The sequence below is a fragment of the Perna viridis genome, chromosome 12, assembly GCF_037379345.1.
Source record: "Perna viridis isolate PV_CMFRI_1.1 ecotype Kerala chromosome 12, ASM3737934v1, whole genome shotgun sequence".
Lineage (NCBI taxonomy): Eukaryota > Metazoa > Mollusca > Bivalvia > Mytilida > Mytilidae > Perna > Perna viridis.
In genome coordinates, this window is record NC_142456.1 from 33,437,158 (window position 1) to 33,445,465 (window position 8,308).

Sequence of the window (8,308 nt, forward strand, 5' to 3'; positions counted from 1 at the left end):
TTGCGTGTCTCAGTGATCTTAAGAGCTATGCCAGCTGGAGTGTTTTCTCCTGGTAGGGTTACCCATGCTGGAAAGGTCAAAGGTTAGAGGCCAGACTAAAGCGATCCGAACATCGACCGTGGGCCCGTTGTTTAAAATAAAAAGTGGGTTCACCTACTTGTTTGCCGTGAGTTGCAACCCGTGAGTTATTGGTGGGCGAGGAGGTGCTAGTGGATGAAGGTCGTATCTAGACTCCAGTCGTGACGTAACCCCAGTGTCATCGATGGCTGGATGATCGAGGATACGGCTGTATATGCCACTCGGCTCTTAGGTCATCTAAACGGGAGATCAGATGGACCCGGTTCGATCAATCGGCTGGTCACGCCATGCCCTTCATTTGTCCACCTGCTTTACTGATGGCATTTTGTTTAATCCAATGTTTCTAAGATTTTCAAAAGCTTACAAATGGCAAATGAAGAAGGCGGTGGCTCATGGGTCGAGTATGTCGTCTCTGGAATCCCTGATGCTATCTGCTGGAAATCCGTAGAGTCCTAGCATCGCCCGTGTTGGCACTCGGTGGCGGGTGGGGAACAGAGACGATGAAACTTATAAAAACTTAACATGGCGACAAAAACAACGGGGAGTCCAATGTTTCTTATTCAAAAAAACGAAAAAGTGATGTCTGCAATTCTTCTGACGAAAGTGATAAAAACTGGCCAAGATTTATTGTAATTTCTGCAAAAGATAAAGACAAAAATGTTAATGACCTTTCTCCTTTTTTAATACAGAAAACAATCAAGGGTGTAGCTGGTGATGTTAAAGATACAAAGAAAATAAGATCAGGAATTTTAATTGAATGCCTCAGACCTGGCCAATCATCAAATTTGTTAAAATTAACCAGGATTGGTGACCTTGATGTGGTTTCATCTGCACACAAGTCACTAAATCAGTCACAGGGTGTCCTTAATTACCGAGGTCGAGACCTCGACGCTTTGACTGATGAAGAGATCTGTGAGGAACTGAAATCACAAAGCGTTAAGTCAATGAAAAGGTTTACTTCTCGACGTGCAGATGCAACCACACCAATGAGAACAATCCTGTTAACATTTAGTTCCACTTCAGTGCCATCTCATGTCTACATTGGTCCATACAGGACAGCTGTCAGTCTGTATATTCCTAACCCACTTCGGTGTTTTAAATGCCAGAAGTTTGGGCATGGAAAGGGCCAGTGTAGAGGAAAACTGTTTTGTTTCCGATGCTCTGAAGAAGGACACGAGGGAATCGACTACAAAAACGATCTGAAATGCAGAAACTGTGAGGAAGCTCACATGTCATCATCTAAAGATTGCCCTCTTTATAAGAAAGAAAAAGATATTTAAAGATAAAAACTGAACACAAAATTTCATATAGTGAAGCTCGCCAGAAGTAACAATTTTCTTGCATCTGGCAAAACATCTTATGCTAGTGTTGCAAAGCGTGCTTGTCTGTCCTCGACTGTTGAGGTGCAGACGATCATGAGTTGGAAAGAGGATATCAATGGTCTTGCCAAACTGCCCACTGAGGTATCGACCAAAATAATGAAACCATCCAAAAAATGTTTAGAGGAAATTAAAAAGGCCAGAGCTAAGAAATCTCACCAATGTTCCCAGACTCAGTCATACCAAAATTCCGGATCATCTTCAAAATCATCTCCATCATCACAACAGTCATCGTCTTCCAAATCTCAACAGAAGAATGTCCACCCCCCCCCCCAAAAGTTGGGGAATTTCCGTGTGGAGGACTTGGAGAAATCCAAGTCTAGGCGACAGATTGTGTCGCCTGTGGTGCCGGACTCGGATTCCGAGTCTGACATGGAAACAACAGATCTTGGACTTTGTCCAGGTGAAAACTGGCTGGGTCCCGACCTTGATCAGATTGACCAAGCAGATCCTGTTGCCATGAAAACATACAAAGGGCAACGCACTCAGTCAATTCGAATTGACCTTAATGGTGGCACTCGTACTAGAAGGTCATCGAGGATCCAAGTCAGAGAAAATATCCCCATTCGTCACCCATAAAAATGGCCAAATTACTTCAATGGAATTGTCGAGGTTTAAAGGCTAATATTTTGGAATTAACTCTTCTTGTTAAGTCTATTTTACAAGTTGCATTATGTCTCCAGGAGACTCATTTAAAAGAAACGGATCAAATTTCCGTAAAAGGATATACAATGTATAGTACATTTGCTGGGGCAAATGAACGAGCTGCTGGTGGATCTACCATTTTTATTAGGGACAGAGTAATACATAGTTCAGTTCCTTTAACTACCGATCTACAAGCAGTAGCCGTTCGGTTATCCCTTGATAAAACCATAACCGTTTGTTCCATTTACATTCCCCCCAAATTCAATTTTGTGCAGAAATAAATTAGTTGATTTGGTTAAACAGTTGCCCAAACCATTTATTATTTTGGGTGACTTTAATGCTCATAATCCTTTATGGGGAAGTAATCATACGAATGATGAAGGTAAAAAAGTTGAGGAGCTCCTTCAGCAAGAAGATTTGTGCATATTTAATGACGGATCTTCAACGTTCCTTCATTCAGGCAATGGATCGTATTCTTCTATTGATTTAAGCATTTGTGATCCTCTCGTACTTTCAGAGTTTACATGGCGAATTCATGATGACTTGTGCGGGAGTGATAATTTCCCAATTATTTTGGAGCATTTATCCTCCAAAACGGAGGAACGTCAACCTCGTTTTAAACTTGAGAAAGCAGATTGGGCTTCATTTGAAGCCCACTATCTTGGAATTACGATTAGAAACAATGAAGGATGTTGAAGATCCCATTTTATTATTTAATGAAAGACTGACATCAATTGCTAATAAAACAATACCTAAAACCTCGACAAATCCAAAAAGGTCTAGTAAACCATTGTTTACTGATGAGTGCGACAAAGCGATCGAAGAACGCAACAAGGCCCATCGCCGGTTTGACAAAAATCCTACACCAGCAAATCTGTCAAACTTCCGAATATTTCGAGCAAAAGCTCGACGAACATGTAAACAAGCCAGACGAACCTCTTGGAAAAATTTTGATTCTAGTATTAAATCTCACACTCCCCTCAATAAAGTATGGAATTTTATTAGAAAAGTAAAAGGAAAAAATTCGAATTCTTCAGTGAAACACCTTAAAGTTGGTAATACCACTCTAACCACCGAAAAAGATATCGCCAATAAGCTAGCCGAAACGTTCGCTAAACATTCATCCTCAACTAACTACAAACCGGATTTTCAAAAAATTAAATCATCTGCAGAAAAGACAAAATTAAACTTCAAGTCAAATAATGCTGAATCCTACAACTCTCAATTTTCTATAGAGGAACTAAAATCGTCACTGGCTAAAGCCCACGATACAGCTAGTGGGCTAGATAATATTCACTATCAACTTTTGAAACATCTTCCTGATCCACCTCTACATACACTTCTTGCGTTAATGAACGAGATATGGACTTCTGGTAACGTTCCGTCCATCTGGAAAACGGCTTCAGTAGTCCCTATTCCAAAACCAGGAAAAGATCATACGGATCCTTCAAATTATCGACCGATCGCATTGACAAACTGCGTCTGCAAGACAATGGAACGAATGGTCAATGATCGCCTTGTGTGGTTCCTTGAGAAGCACAACTTACTCACTAATATTCAGTGTGGTTTTAGGCAAGGCAGAAGTACTCTTGGCCATTTAGTCCGGTTTGAAACGCTCATCAGAAATGCATTTGCTAAAAATGAACATGTTGTGTCGGTCTTTTACGATTTAGAAAAAGCCTATGACACGACGTGGAAATATGGTATTTTAAAAGATATATTTGATATGGGGTTGAAAGGAAGACTTCCTCTGTTCTTGTCTAATTTTTTGTCAGATCGTCATTTTAATGTGAGGGTAAATTCGACTTTTTCTTAGGAGAAGGAACAGGAAATGGGAGTTCCTCAAGGAAGTATTCTTTCTGTCACTCTCTTCAGTATTAAAATTAATAGTTTAGCCCAAGTTTTGAAGGACAATATTGACGGTTCCTTGTATGTAGACGACTTTTTGATCTGCTACAGGGGACAAAATATGAGTAATATTGAAAGGCAGTTACAACTTTGCCTCAAAAGAATTGAGAAATGGGCTTTGGAGAATGGGTTTAAGTTTTCTACATCTAAAACTGTTGGTATGCAGTTTTGTCGAAAGCGAAAGCTGCATCCGGACCCAGATCTCTTTCTTTATGGTAATAAAATCAAAATAGTAGAAGAAACAAAATTTCTCGGATTACTTTTTGATAGTAAACTTTCTTTTCTTCCCCATATCAAATTACTTAAATCTAGGTGTCTTAAGGTACTAGATATTTTAAAAATGGTGTCCAGTACCGATTGGGGTGCCGATACCTCAATTTTATTAAATTTATATAGATCTTTGGTTAGGTCTAAACTTGATTATGGATCTATTGTTTATGGTTCCGCCAAAAAATCTTACCTTAAAATTTTAGACGCTGTTCACCACCAAGGGTTGCGACATTGCCTTGGTGCCTTCAGAACCTCTCCTATTGAGAGCCTTTATGCCGAGGCAAATGAACCCTCCCTTGGAGACAGACGTTTGAAATTAGGTCTTCAATATGTAAGTAAACTTATGGCCTACCCAGATAGCCCTGCCTACGACTGTGTCATTAATCCTATTTATGTCGACATTTATCGAAAACATGAAAGGAAAACCCCTCTTTTTGGAATTCGAATAAAACCTCGTTTCAATTCATCTGGAGACCAATGCAGTGACACCTGTTGTTACTTCGAAATGCCCTCCATGGGAGCTTCCACACCCTTCTTTCATTTTTGATCTGCATGAATATAAAAAGTCCGATACCAATCCTTTATTTTTACAACAAAAATTTTCTGAAATTAAAGCAAATTATCCAGATTTTTTGACGGTGTATACAGATGGCTCAAAAGATGGCGATAGCGTTGCATGTGCTGCTGTCCATGGTGACAGAACTGTAACTGAACGTTGCCATCAAGCGCTTCCATATTCACAGCTGAAGCTCGAGCCATATTGTTAGCACTTAAATTGATTACTCAATCTAATCTGTCACAGTTTATTATTTGTTCTGACTCTTTGAGCTGTCTTTTGGCAATTAAAAATCACAAACTGAAAAACACTCTTATCTTACAAATTTTATATTTTATTCATCGACTTCGGGAATTCGATATAGAGATTGTTTTTCTCTGGGTACCCAGTCATGTTGGTATTCAGGGGAATTCAGTTGTAGACAGGGTTGCCAAGAAGGCATTAAATGAAATAATAAAGGACGTTAGTTTGCCATACACCGATTTTAAACCTTTAATGAGGAAATATATTTTAAAGATGTGGCAGGACCGATGGGACGGTCTTGAACACAACAAACTCAATTCCATAAAACCCGATCTAGGCGTTCATCAATCCGGGTCGGGCAATTGCAAAGAGCAAGTGGTCATGACTAGATGCCGCATTGGACATTCTAGATTTACAAATGGTCATTTGCTTGTTGGTGATCCTCCACCTGAGTGTATCCCATGTGATTGCCCTTTCTCTATCAAACATGTTCTTCTAGATTGTATGGATTTTGCCAACATCAGGCAAAATTATTTTGACTGCGCCAATATGTTTGATTTGTTCAAGACCGTTTAATCTGAAAACATCATCGATTTCTTGCGGGACATCGGTTTATTTAATAAAATCTAAATTGGATACCTTCCTTAGTTTTTCAATATTTTAAATGTTTTATCGAATTTATGTTTCTATATGTATTTTATGTCTTAGGTTCACCTTTTATGTACCTTTTTATATGTAAATAGCTGCTTGTTTTAATTTCATTATTTTATGAAGAGACTTTGATCTTAATTTTAATATTTTACTTGCATTAAATGTTCTTGCCGTGATATGGCCCTGGTCGCCGAAACGGCAATAAACAACAACAATCAATCAATCAATCATATCTTTTAAAATACCATATTTCCAGGTCGTGTCATAGGCTTTTTCTAATTAGCAAAAGCATTTCTGATGAGCGTTTCAAACCGGACTAAATGGTCAAGAATACTTCTGCCTTGCCTAAAACCACACTGAATATAAGTGGGTAAGTTGTGCTTCTCGAGGAACCACACAAGGCGATCATCGACCATTCGTTCCATTGTCTTGCAGACGCTTGTCAATGCGATCGGGCGATAATTTGAAGGATCCGTATGATCCTTTCCTGGTTTTGGGATAGGGACAATTGAAGCCGTTTTCCAGATGGACGGAACGTTACCAGAAGTCCATACCTCGTTCATTACCGCAAGAAATGTATGTAGAGATTGATCAGGAGGATGTTTCAAAAGTTGATAGTGAATATTATCTAGCCCACTAGCTGTATCGTGGGCTTTAGCCAGTGACGATTTTAGTTCCTCTATAGAAAATTGAGAGTTGTAGAATTCAGCATTATTTGACTTGAAGTTTAATTTTGTCTTTTCTGCAGATGATTTAATTTTTTGAAAATCCGGTTTGTAGCTAGTTGGAGATGAAAGTTTCGGCTAGCTTATTGGCGATATCTTTTTCGGTGGTTAGAGTGGTATTACCAACTTTAAGGTGTTTCACTGAAGAATTCGATTTTTTCCTTTTACTTTTCTAATAAAATTCCAAACTTTATTGAGGAGAATGTGCGATTTAATACTAGAATCAAAATTTTTCCAAGAGGTTCGTCTGGCTTGTTTACATGTACGTGGAGCTTTTGCTCGAAATATTCGGAAGTTTGATAGATTTGCTGGTGTAGGATTTTTGTCAAACCGACAAGGACCTTGTTGCGTTCTTCGATCGCTTTGTCGCACTCATCAGTAAACCATGGTTTACTAGACCTTTTTGGATTTGTCGAGGTTTAAGGTATTGTTTTATTAGCAATTGATGTCAGTCTTTCATTAAATAATAAAATGGGATCTTCAACATCCTTCATCGTTTCTAATCATAATTCGTCAAGACAGTGGGCTTCAAAAGAAGCCCAATCTGCTTTCTCAAGTTTAAAACGAGGTTGACGTTCCTCTATTTTGGACGATAAATGCTCCAAAATAATTGGGAAATTATCACTTCCGCACAAGTCATCATGAACTCGCCATGTAAACTCTGAAAGTACGAGAGGATCACAAATGCTTAAATCAATAGAAGAATACGATCCATTGTCTTAATGAAGGAATGTTGAAGATCCGTCATTAAATATACACAAATCTTCTTGCTGAAGGACTTCCTCAACTTTTTTACCTTTATCATTCGTATGATTACTTCCCCATAAAGAACTATGAACATTAAAGTCACCCAAAATAATAAATGGTTTGGGCAACTGTTTAACCAAATAAACTAATTTATTTCTGCACAAAATTGAATTTGGGGGAATGTAAATGGAACAAACGGTTATGATTTTATCAAGGGATAACCGAACGGCCACTGCTTGTAGATCGGTGGTTAAAGGAACTGAAATATGTATTACTCTTTCCGTAATAAAAATGGTAGATCCACCCGCAGCAAATTTACTATACATTATATATCCCTTCACGGAAATTTGATCCGGTTCTGTTAAATGAGTCTCCTGGAGACATAATGCAACTGGTAAAATAGACTGAACAAAAAGAGTTAATTCCAAAATATTAGCCTTTAAACCTCGACAATTCCATTGAAGTAATTTGGCCATTTTTTATGGGTGACGAATGGGGGATATTTTCTCTGACTTGGATCCGCGACCACGACTCGATGATCTTCTAGTGCCGCTAGTAAGGTCAATTCGAATCGACTGAGCACGCTGCTCCTTGTATTTTTTCATGGGAACATGATCTGTTTGGTCAATCTGATCAAGGTCGGGACCTAGCAGTTTTCTGGGCTGTCTTTCATAGAACTACAACAAAAATGGAAGAAGAAAGGAAAGGAAATCTCAGACACCGAGGGTACATAACACCTTACCCAAAGGTGTCTGAGATTTCCAAATCTTGCATGAGAAAAGCGGGTTCTTTTTTTCACTTAGAGTTAGTAGTTAGTGACCTTAATTTACAAGCTGATCGCTACATATCAGGCCAGTGATACGTCACGACCAGGTGCAACATTTTGGTAACTTTGAAACAGTATTTAAGGAAGTAGACCTAGGGTAAGGGACACAGTTCTTAAAAATCATTGAAACGTTTGTATTCAGCATTTTACATCAATCTCATGTAAGCATCAAAGTAACTTGGACTGATTTCATTCCGTTTCAAATGAAAGCTTGACAGACTTTCGTGAAATTGAATGTGATACAAATATATCACTGATTTCATGAGTTACGTTCCTTACC